This window comes from Quercus robur, chromosome 1 (assembly GCF_932294415.1).
Source record: "Quercus robur chromosome 1, dhQueRobu3.1, whole genome shotgun sequence".
In the NCBI taxonomy this organism is placed as follows: Eukaryota; Viridiplantae; Streptophyta; class Magnoliopsida; order Fagales; family Fagaceae; genus Quercus; species Quercus robur.
In genome coordinates, this window is record NC_065534.1 from 52,495,308 (window position 1) to 52,508,001 (window position 12,694).

Consider the following 12,694-nt stretch of genomic DNA (forward strand, 5'->3'; position numbering starts at 1 on the left):
ATTGGACTTATTTTGTAGTGACAATCTCTCCTTGTAATGCACGGCTTCCAGTATGTGACTAACCAATTACGCAGATCCCAGTACACGACTTCAATCACCAACTAGAGAAGGTTGTTGGCTGCAAAGTTCTTTAGTTCATCTAAATGATAAAGATTAAGAAGATGCTTGGTCACAAAACCCAACGGTGTATAAACACAGCAATTTCTTCACAAGAATTATGAACTAGCCAATTACAAGTAAAGTGTGTTTTGTCAAAGGATTAGCCAATTACATAAAATAATGACATATGTTCCTAACAAGTGAATCACATATGTCCTAACACTTTAGATGCTTATATCTTTTCGAACCCATGCGTTAATGTTTCGGTCTACATGCTCACATGCTTGATATTATGTCTTCAACTATGCCTTGCTTAGATCTACATGTTTGTATGCATGTTCTATGCTCCTCTACCTATGTCTATGCCTTCACGTGTTTGTATGCTTGGATTTGTGTCCTTCCATGCTTTTATGCTTACATCCACTTGCTTAGATGTACACTCACATGCCTACATGCATATTTCTATGCTTATATGTGTATATCGGTGTGTTTAAATGCTTAGATCGATGCTCTCTACATGCTTTATGCCATCATCCATGTGCTTGCGTGCTTCACGCCATGTTTATGTGCTTAGGCCTAGACCTTGTTTGTCATGCCATGTGCTATTGTAGTCCTTTTGTTCCATTTATCGCATTTCTTATGTTTTAGCCTAATGGTAAGGACCCGATCTACATCAACGGGTTTGGATCATCCTATTTGCATGTCTATGCTTGTTTACTTCCATGCTTTATGCTTGTGTTAGCCTATCTAGTTCCTATCTAGTTCTAGGCTTTGCCATGTTTGGCGTCCTCCGCGGGCTTCACCTTGTGTGGTTAAATTCGATGCTCATGAGGCCTTGTTCGAATGTGACCAATTGGGAGGAACCTCCAGATGCTTGGTTACTCCATGCGTACCTTTCCCTTTTCCACTCCGCACAATGCTATGCTTACCATGTTTGTTTGTGCCACCCATTGGCTTTCTATGCATCTTTAAACACCTGCTCACATGTCCATGCATGAGTCTTGCTAGTATGTCGTCCATGCTTCAACACAATGAAGTTATGGGCATTCAATCCAAAAATACATTTGTCCCTCGCGGACAACACCTTTTGTTTGCTTTCTTGCTTGTTTGCTTGCTTTCTTGTTTCTTTGCTTGCCATGTCTATCATGTTTATCTACTTTATGTCTCTTTCATATGATCTTTGCATCTTTTCCTTCCATCGCTTGTTTGCTAGTTTCTCATCTTTGCCTTTACATGTACACATATGGAGTGAGGACGCAAGGAGCTAGGGCACGATCTCCCAGGCACAAGCAAAAAGAGCGAGGATGCGAGCAAATGGATATAAGCCAAGCGGCTATGTTCAGTAGATTTAGGGGTCTAGCGTCTCCCATTTGGTTATGTACACTTTTAAACCCCCTTCCTTCCTCCCTCCTTTCTCTCTTAGATGGGTTGTATTAGGTATATCATGTCATGTACCATTTGTCCTCATCTCTAAAGTATGGCGACCCCTATTTACTTTCCTACACCTATATTTTGGGCCATGCTCTAGGGAAGTAGGCATTTACTTTCCTGCTCTATGTGCTTGCAATGCGCATGATGTATGTATATATATACCTAATCGCCCATTTTGATGTGATTGTCACAGTCCATGTCAACTAAGGCAAAGCGATGCCTAAATTCTGACGCGAAAGTAAGGTGACATGTCGCCGAATTTTCACCGTGGAAATCTGGTACTTTGTCTGAATGCCTTAAGAAAGCATAGATTGGGACCACACCCATTCAAAAGCCAAACCTCAAAGCCCCCTATGCATGCAAAGCCCCAAAAGCCAATGCCAAAATCATGTTTTTTTACTGCCAATATCTGAAAATTAAGGTTTTATCAAAACAAAGGACTGTCCTTGGACAGGCATTGTAGGGTGCCTAACACCTTCCCCACACATAACCAAACTTCCGGACTTAAGAATCAAGATTTTTTTCCATCCACATTAGATTAGGAAAAATGCCCTCTTTCTTAGCTTGGGATTGCTAATAAAATCAACTAGAAATAGGTGACCAATCACACCTTAGAAAAACCCAATGATTGGTGGCGACTTCACTTACCTTTGGTGATAACCTAGAATTTGGCTAAGATTCTTGCCACACCTCCACAGGTAGACAAATACCTTCTTCCATAGAGAGAAAGAGCACCCGAAGCACTGCACGAACCACACCATTATCGAGAAGGGCCTCCAATAGGTCCCGTGCGTGTGGGAGTGTTGCCATAGCAGGTGGTCAAACGAAGGCCCAACGGCATTTTTTCCAACCGTTCACGGCTCAGGCGTCGACAGGAGGGATCCTTGGTCTAATAGATTTTGCCTGAAGCGACCAAGGAGAGAATTTTTCAATTAGTCTCCCTAAAGCAACACCCAGAGGTTAACTCAGTATTCAAGGAACCCATATATCGGGTGCTAGAGAAAATAAAAAATGAACTCTACTTCAAGTTGCCCAATAAGATGGGAGGGGACCCCACCAAACAAAATAAGAGTCTATTTAACTAATATCATCAGGACTGGGGCCATATGGCCGAGGAATGCAAGACCTTGTGTGACTTCTTAGATCAACTAGTCAAAGCAGGGAAGCAGATAAAATTCATGCACTAACCTTTGGCCAAGGGGGCCAAACAAGACAAGGTTACCAAAAGGAGGTCGCACCATACCCACTATTGGGAACCATTAACGTTATTTTGTAACGCTGGATAGGGAAGCTGGTCCCTCATCCAAGGTAATGGCCACTTCATCGTAGCTTGAGTTGGAAGAAGACGACAACGGGTCGAAGAGGATTAAGATAGAGCAAAAGCCAATCGTTGGCTTCTTGGATGCTGATAAGATTGGGACCTTCCAACCCAATCATGATGCTTTTATGGTTACCCTCCGAATTGGAGGGCTTGACATGAAAAGGGTAATGGTAGACCATGGAAGTAGGGCTGAAATTATGTGCCCAGACTTGTACAAATGGTTAAAGAGCATGCTGAAGGAGTAAAAGAGAAGGTTAATAAGCTCAAGCAAGCTAGGGCAATCAAAGAGGTTCTTTATCCCAAATGGTTGGCCAACACTATAGTGGTTAAGAAGAAGTTAGGGAAATAAAGGGTTTGTGTTGATTTCATCGATTTGAATAAGGCCTGCCCCAAAGACCCTTTCATGATTCCCAAAATTGATCAACTTGTCAACGCAACATTTAGCCACCCTCGAATGAGTTTTCTAGATGCCTTCCAAGGTTACCATCAAATTCCACTAACGTTGCTAGATCAGAAAAAGATAGCGTTCCTAACCCTTACTAGGAACTACCATTACCGAGTCATGCCCTTTGGCCTAAATAATGATGGCTCCACCTATCAAAGAATGGTGATGAGGATGTTTGGACCTCAGCTCAGCAAGAATGTGGAGGCTTATATAGATGACATGGTGGTGAAGAGCAAACAAGTGTCCGAGCATTTGGGAGATTTAGATGAAGTCTTTTCAATCCTAAAGAAACACAGGTTGAACCTAAATGCTTCTAAATGCTCCTTCGGTGTAGGATCAGGGAAATTCTTGGGGTACATGATCACTTATCGAGGAATTGAAGTTAACCTTGATCAAATCAGAGCCATCCATGATCTACACCCACCTTGAAATTCGAAGGTGGTAAGGCGCTTGACCGAAATGATAGCGAGTTTAAATAAATTCATCTCTCGGTTGGCTAACCGTTGTAGACCATTTTTTCAGCTACTTCATGGGTGGCAAGATTTCACCTGGCCTGAGTAGTGTGACAAGGCCTTTGAGGAGTTGAAGAAGTACTTGGCCCAGCCACCAATTCTATCCAGACCCGAGAGGGAGGAAGTCTTGTACACCTATATAGTGGTCATAGCCTATGCAGTGAGCTTAGTTCTAGTTTTAACGGAAGCAAGGATACAAAAACCTGTCTATTACGTGAGTAAATCCCTATAGGAGGAAGCTACTGGATACTTGCCCTTAGAGAAAGCCATCTTGGCCATCATACATACAACAAAGAAGCTTCCCCACTATTTTCAAGCACATACGGTCATCATCCTCATCCAACTTCCTTTACAAGCATTGCTCCGGAAGTCGGATTATACGAGAAGGGTAGCAAAGTGGGGGACCATGTTTGCAACATTTAACATTTGGTACTTACCCCGTATAGTTGTAAACGGGCAAGTTTTGGTCGACTAGGTAGATGAGTTTACTGAAGGGATGGAAAAGGATGGCATCATGGAGGGAGGTATGCCCAATAAACAGATTTTGTTTATTTCAACATCTCGTCCGCAACTTTGGGAATTATACGTGGATAGAGCCGCTAACCAGAAAGGTTCAAGGATCAAAATTGCTCTAGTTTCTCCTGAATGCATAACCATGGAGAAATCCTTGAGGTTAAGCTTTCCAGCCATGAATAATGAGGCAAAATATGAAGCTCTTTAAGTAGGCTTGAATACCATGAAGAAACATGGAGGCTAGGCCGTAGAGGTATTTTGTGGTTCAAGGCTCATCGTGGGGCAGGTGAAAGGAGAATTTGGGGCCAAGGATCAAAGGATGCAATGGTATCTAAGCCAAGTGAAACAACTGCGGTCTAACTTCGAGGTATTTTCTATAAAGCAAGTTCTCAAGAGTAGAAATTCCCACGCTAACTCATTAGCGACCTTAGCCACCTCATTAGAAGAAGGCCTACCAAGAGTTATAATGGTAGAGGACCTAGTGGCGTCTAGCTAGTACAGCTAGGTCCCTATCAGAGTAAATACAATACATGTTAGCTCGAGCTGGATGGACCCAGTGGTGTCTTTTCTAAAGGATGGAACATTGCCCGAAGATAAAATCAAGTCCAAAAAGGTTCGGAGAAAGGCACTCCAATATTGGCTTTTGGAATAGTAAAAGTTATACAAAAAGTCGTACTTCGGGCCATACTTGCAATGCTTTCATCCCGAGGCAATGGAAGTGTTGCTGGAAGAGCTCCATGAAGGAATCCGTGGTAGTCATATTAGGGGAAGGTCTTTATTGCATAGGGTTTTTACTCAAGGATATTGGTGGCCAAGCACGCAAAAGTCTGCTCAAGACTATGTCAGAAAGTGCAATCAGTGCCAAATGTATGCCCCAAATATTCATCAATGAGGAGGGGCCTTGAATCCTCTTTCTAGTCCATGGCCTTTAGCATAATAAGGCTTGGATATAGTTGGGACCTTCCCAAAGGCAACTAGAAACCGAAGATGGCTCCTCGTCTAGACCGATTACTTCACCAAATGGGTCGAGGCAGAGCCCCTTGCTAATATCTGAGATTATGATGGGAAGAAATTCGTCTGGAGGAACATCATCACAAGATTTGGAGTTCCACATACTTTTATACTGGACAACAGTCTTCAGTTTGATAGTAAGGCTTTCCAAAGGTACAATTATGAGTTGGGCATAAAAGATAGATATTCTACTCTGGACTACCCTCAAAGCAATGGGTAAGCTAAGGCCATCAACAAGGTTATAGTGGATGGGCTAATGAAGAGGTTGGATGAAGAGAAGGGAAGATGGGTGCATGAATTACCCTACGTACTATTGGCATACCACACCATGTCGAGGAGATCAACTAGGGAGACCCCATTTTCAATGACATATGGCTTTGAGGCAGTCATCCCTCTGGAGATGGGGCTCTCGACAATAAGAACCGACCAGTTCAATGGTAGCAAAAGCAAGCCTAGACTTGGTTGAGGAAAGATGGGAGATTGCTACCATTCTGCTGGCCCATTACCAACAAAAGTTCAAACAAGGGTATGATAAAGGCATCAAGACAATGTCGTTTTTACCAGGGGACCTGGTCCTAAGAAAGGTCGTAGGGAATACCAGGAATCCAACATGGGGAAAACTCGAGCCTAACTGGAAATGACCCTATCGTATCACATCAGTGGCTGGAATGGGGGCTTATCGTTTAGAAAATCTTGATGAAATCTCCATCCCACGGCTGTGGAATGTAAATAACCTATGAAGATATTACTATTAATGAGTAACATTGAAATTATTTAGATTATGTTTTTATTCTTGAAGCTTTTACTCTTACCAACATCATTATACTATTCATCCCATTTAAGCGAAGTATTAAACAGAACCTCAGCCATGTTTGAATCCTCGAGTCACAACTCTTGGGGGTAAATTAGCTCTTATAAAAAAAATGATGACTAAGTGTTAAACAGAACCTCAACCATGTTCAACTCCTCAGGTCACATGCCTTGAGTAAATTAACTCTTATAAAAAATGGTTGTGTTAAATAGAACATTGGCTATGTTTGACTCCTTGGGTCACATGCCTTGGGTAGATTAACTCTTATAAAAAAATGATGACTAAGTGTTAAACAGAACCTCAGCCATGTTTGACTCCTCCAGTCACATACCTTGGGTAAATTAACTCTTATAAAAAATGGTTAAGAGTTGAGCAAGGAAAGTAAACCCATACATATTGGATAGAAATAGAATCTATGAAAAGTAGAACAGAGCCATAAGCACAAATTTACTAAAAGAAAACTTTCTTTGATATTGATTGACAAAGGGAATACAAGTAAAGGATTACAAAGGAAAGAAGCCAAAGTAAAGTTTAAAACTAAGGATTCATATAAAAAGTAAAAAATAAAATAAAAAAAAGTGTTAGGACATATGTGTTTTACATGTTAAGAACATATGTCATGATTTTATGTAATTGGCTTATCCTTTGACAAAACGCACTTTATTTGTATTTGAATAGATTTAGGATGTGTTTAAATACTTCAAGAATCCATGTTTTAAGATCAAGTGTTGAAGCCTTCAAGTCTGTCTAAGAAAACAAGTTGAAAGTGCAGAATTACTAAAGCTCGACAGCTAGCATGTGTCGAGGTTTAAGGAAGCTGTTCAGCCCGTGTGCTCGACACCTGCTCGACACCTCCTATCTGTCGAGGTTTAAGAATTTCAAAATTCTGATATGATTTTCTTAGAATCCGTGAATGTGTCTTTGGGCTTTCTTTTTTCCTGACCCTAGACATAGAAAAGGATTGTTTTAAGGGCCATTAAAGTTTTCACAAGTTTGAGCAAACTCTGTTCAAGAAAATTGTGATCGGAGACGAAGTTCTTGCCCTAGTTCATCTCTTTCTCTTGAAAAAGTTGATGTGTATGTGCATGATAGGGTTTTGTGACTAAGCATCTCCTTGATCTTCATCATGTGGATGAACTGAAGAACTTTACAGCCAACAACCTTCTTAATTGATGATTGAAGTCGCGTACTGGATCCGCGCAATTGGTTAGTCACGTACTTGGGAGCCGCGCATTGAAAGGGGAACTGTCACTATAGAATAAGTCCAATTGGGTATTGGGGTAAGGGTTCAACTGTAGGTTGGTAAGGTACTTGGGATTCCTTTACTTGTAACCACTTGTTGTAATAATAGTGGAGTTTCGGGAGTGGTGACCTGAAAATCACTCGATGGGGTTTTGCCTCGGTGGTTTTCCCCATTCATAAACAAATTACCCATGCCAAATTTAATTTCCGCTACATTTATTTAATTGGTGATTTGTTTGTGCTACCACGCGTTTGCATGTTAATTTGATTAATTAATAAAATTGGCTAATTAATCAATTAATTTATTACAAGGGGTCAAATTGTTTTTGGCCTATCAAAAAGGGTCCATTCCACTTATTTAGTTCTTTTTTGGTAGCATCACTCCCCTTCTCACTCTCATTCGTAGGCTGAGAGGGCGAGGCAGTAGTGCTCGTCCCTTGAGCAGGAAGTTTGGCCACTTCCCTAAAAGCTGGGGGTAAGATGACCGTGTCTGGATTCCTCAGCTTTGAGGTAGAGTCTACCCCAGCAGCATTTAGAACCTCCGCCCAAACTTGAAGGCAATACTCGTGGCAAACTTTTTTTATCTAGGATTTAAGGATCTCCTCTGTCTCTTTCTGGCCCAAGTCATAAGCAGCCTATTCTGCCTAGGAAATCTCTAACCTTTTTCCCCTCCGCTCTTTCTGTTGGGTCTTGATCTTCTACCAAGCAAGAACCAACTATTCCTTGGCTTTCCAAAGTTGATCACGTTAACCTTTGGCCTATTTCATAGCACCCAGCAAGGTAGCTTTAGTACTTTTCCATCCCCTCTTGGCTTCAACTAATCTAAAGAGGGAATCCTTCAGCTTCTTCTAGATTGCTGCCTAGGCCTTGGTGGTGGTGATTCGGCGTGACTCCTCTTCTTTGGATATGGATAGGGCATGATCCACCCACTCTTCAACAACATAAGAAGCTTGAACTGCCTGTATAGAGAAAATGGAATAGAAGTCCCTCTTTAAAGTTAGGAACACTTCATGCTTCTTTAGGCTCTTGAGGTCTGCCATATCTCGAGGAGAGGTGCTCCGTCAAGCACTAATGAAGGACTCCAAGCAAAAACCCTAAAGCATTGGTCAGCTACAACCTTGGAACCAGTGCCCTCAATGGAACCTTTCATTTGCTGGGCCCTAGTAACCTTGGACTCCTTGTGGGGCTCTTGCTCCACTAGGGGCTGGATCTCACCCTTCTCAAAAATTTCCTTGCCAGGCCTTTTGTCCTTTTTTCCTTTTCTTCTCTCCGAGCTCAGAAGGAAAGGTTCGAGTTGGGAGGGGGGTAGGAGGCCTCAAATCTGCGACAACCTAGGGGGTTCTCTTTTGGATCACCATTCCTTTGGGTATGTCCATAACCTCTTGGTTAATACTGACTTGAGCTGTAGCTTAAGGTCTAGAGCTGGCTTCAAAGTCCTCCTCAAGGTCAATGAAGGCAGGCTCTTAAATTGGCTTCTCTAGTTCTTCGTCAAAAGGTATAACTTCCTCCTTGGCTTGAATAATTTCCACGACTTGCTTAGAAATTAATTTAACCTCAAGAGTCTCTTTGGGAGGAGGACCGATAAGAAACCCAGGGATGGCCACGTCAATCCTTACTATCCGTGGGTTTTTGGCCTTGATCACATGCGGATTGAAAGCATGTTGTGATCGGAGTGTACCCAAGAATGACATGGGCAACGTGGAGTTGACCGTCTTTGTAAAGGAAGATCTCGGACTTCAGAATCTTGTTAAGATCCTCGCGGTTTACCAAATTAAGATTTGCAGCGGTGAAATCTTTATCTATAGGATGTTTAAGAAGAAAAGGTTAAAGGTTAGGTATTTTCAAAAAAAAAATTATTGGTACAAGAAAGATAATAAAAAAAACAAAAAAATGCAAAGAAGGTTTGAAGTAAGGGCAAGGAATTTTCTATAGATTAAGGGTAAATGGCTTTTTCGGGCCTATGATCACCGCACTTGGCTCCCTATCCTGCACAGGATAGTGCAACCCATCATGCCAATCACCTGAAATGATCAAATAGTTTGCATCCATGCCTTTGTTGGTTTCAGGAAGGCAAGAGATTAATCTAACTACGGGTACCATAATTCTAAGGTATTATCCCGTGTCCTTGCTATTTTGACAACTGTAAACCCAGTTGACATCATGATGGGTCAAGTTGAAACCCATCCTATGGTTTAGCATATCTACACTGCCTAATATCCTAAAGAGATTTGGAGAGCACTCGGTGGGGCTAAGCCTATAGAAATCAGGAAGTCTTTTGTTACCCTACCCATAGGAATTTGCATTCCACATTCTATAAAGGCAATCATAGGAATGACAATGGCACCGGTGGGTCGCTTGGTGTACCATTTCCCTAAATGGCAGTGCTTTATCTCTACCCTGGCAAGAATGTTATACTTAGCTTTAAAGGCCTCTCTGAAAGTTCAAAAACGTGTACAAAACACCTTTGAATGTTTAGACCCCCAAAATACAACTTAACCAATTCAAGCAATATGTCAAACAACTAGTGTGCGGAAACTTAACATATGCTATAATATGAAATTGGTTAAAAACTATCTAAGCCATAACAAAATAAAATCCACAGCAGATAATAAAAAGGCAAAGATAGAGAGGAAGGAAGATGCAAACACAAAGACAACACGCGATGTGTTATCGAAGAGGAAACCGAAGCCCTCGGCGTAAAACCTCTCCGCCGCCCTCCAAGCGGTAAACAATCCACTAGAAAATACAGTTGGGATACAAGGACAGCAATAGACCCTCCAAGCCTAATCTACCCAGTGCACCTAAGCCCTCCAAGCTTCTTGCTCCAACGAGGTTGCGCCGAACCTTTTTCTTTTCTAGCTTCCCGGATTCCGCTACTAGACCGTAGCATCAACCAATGAAGATTGGTTCCTTCCTAATTGCTTCCCAGAATTCCAAACAACTGTCTCACAGTGATGATGATGGTGAGAACCAGGTTTGGTATAATGCCTCTCAAGGATTTGACAATGGAGAGGAAGAGAGTTGAGGAATTTGAAGAGACTCTAAGGTAGAGATTGTGGGTGAAACAATCTGGTTTTTCTTTAGGGTTTCTCTCTCAAAATTCTCTCTGGAAGCTCTCTTTCAATCGTGGGTAAAAGGGGTATTTATACTGGAGTGGGAGAGGAATGTGAAACGTCAGGTTTTACAAAACAGGGGTGGCTCGCGGTTTGACCTCACGGCTTGACTATGTCGCGAGATCCAGTCGCGAGTTAACCGTATGGCCAGTTGTCCTGTTTTGTCCTGTAGTGCTCCAGCTAGCATGACTGTTCATCTTCCAGCATGCTTGGCACGTGTGCTGCTTCTGGCAGCTTGCAGCCGCGAGTCACCCGCGAGTCCCAGCCGCGAGTCTCTGTTTTCTTGCACACTCTTGAGCAATCTTTACTCTATCTCACTCACTACCCTTACAACAAACCCACCTAAATACAGGGTTACTAAATGCTGAATTACAAGCAAATTTGGCACGGAATAAAGCCAATTAGATGGTTGAATAAATTCAACCTTACACTCTCTCATCTCAGGTGTGTTTACTAGACTATCGAATCTACTCATTCTAACGAATAAACAAAATAAGAAATCTAGGCTAAGTAAGGACTTAGGACACTTACAAATTTGGGAAGTGAGGCTCCTCAGATGGCTTCTTTGATGGTAAGGTAAAGACTGTTGAAATGGGGAATAGTGATTCCTTTCCCCTTTTTTATAGGGGTGAAAAAGGAGCGGTAATTTTCCCACCCAATAACTCATAAAAACTTCGATTCATCGTGTCGTAAAATGTGGGGGACATATAGCCGCATGTTGCATTAGTTGTAGCATTGCGGATGCCGAAGCGTCAGGAGTGTGTATGGACAAGTGAAAAAACACTGCTACGTGGGAATGCATCTAGAATGTGCCAACCCTCCTACCCTTTATCAAAACTCTACTCTCTCAAGTAGTAGAAGGAGTGAAGTTTTGAGGGACTATTATGGGAAGGGTGAGATCCAAGTACATAATAGATCTCTGTGGACCTAACCCAAGGAGGTGGAAGGGCCCATTCCCTCATTAGTTTTGACTTTTAATCCACTACACAAATGAGAGCTCAAGAATAAAGGCCAATTGCCTAAGGAGTCTAAAGGGTGAGCGTTCCTTAGGAGGAATTGAGCAGGCCAATTAGACCAAAAGACAAAATATCGAGGAAGGCGATAGAGACATGCAAGCAAAGAAAAAGGGAAATATCTAGGAAAACTACCTATCACCTCTACATTCAATGTACTGCACCAACTTAACTAGCCGCATTAATGGTAGAATGACCCCTACACAGTACCCTCACAGCTTGCAGCACATTCTACCATCTCCAACAAAACCTTTGGATGATCAGTGGCTGTATGAGTGGAGGGCTGTGATGCAATTCAAATAGCTATATAAAGAAAGGGAACACCTCTAGATGATGGGGACAACAACAACAACAAAAAAAGGGACAAAGGAACATCCTCTGTGTAACACTACCCTGTAACCAAGATTTGAACATTATATGAACTAACACTCCTCGGACTAACCCAAGGAAGAGTTAATATCAAAATCTACCTCTCCCTTAAAAGCTAAACCATATAGGCATACTAAGGTTGACCCTGGAAGCCCATTCTTTACAAATTAATTGTATTGGGACGTCATATATTAACCATCCATCTAACTTGAATTAAAACTAATTTTCACTCGCATACAGATATATAGATTAATTAAAAATTGGTATGTAAATTACTAGTAGAAGCATACGGACTGAAAGACCAAATCTTTATTATATAATAGGTTATTAAAATAAATAAAAAAATTCAGTTATATTTTTTTTAAATGGGTTCCAGTTAGCTCAACTAGTTAAGTCGCTGATAGTTAAATAAGAAATCTGAGATTCAATCCTCGTCTACACCAAAAATCAATTGGTGTCTTGGTCTAATGATAAAGAGTTATTAATAGGAGCGAACGTCATAGGTTGAAGCTCTCTTAAAAAAATATATATATATCTTTTTAAAACTTTTGGTAATAAAATACAATTTTACATATTCTGGAACTGAAATATTAAAGTTGCAATTAGAGTAATTTAAATAATAATAATAATTTTAATGTACTCATAAATAACCGCATAATAAAAACACGTCGAATGATGTATAATAAATGTTTACTTAATTTATATCATTTTGCAGTAGCTATCCCAAAAGTTATAAAGCATGGTTCCTGGTTTGTCTGTTTCTTTTACTCACCTTGTTGTGACTACGATTTTTCAAGATTTTTTTTTTAGATAA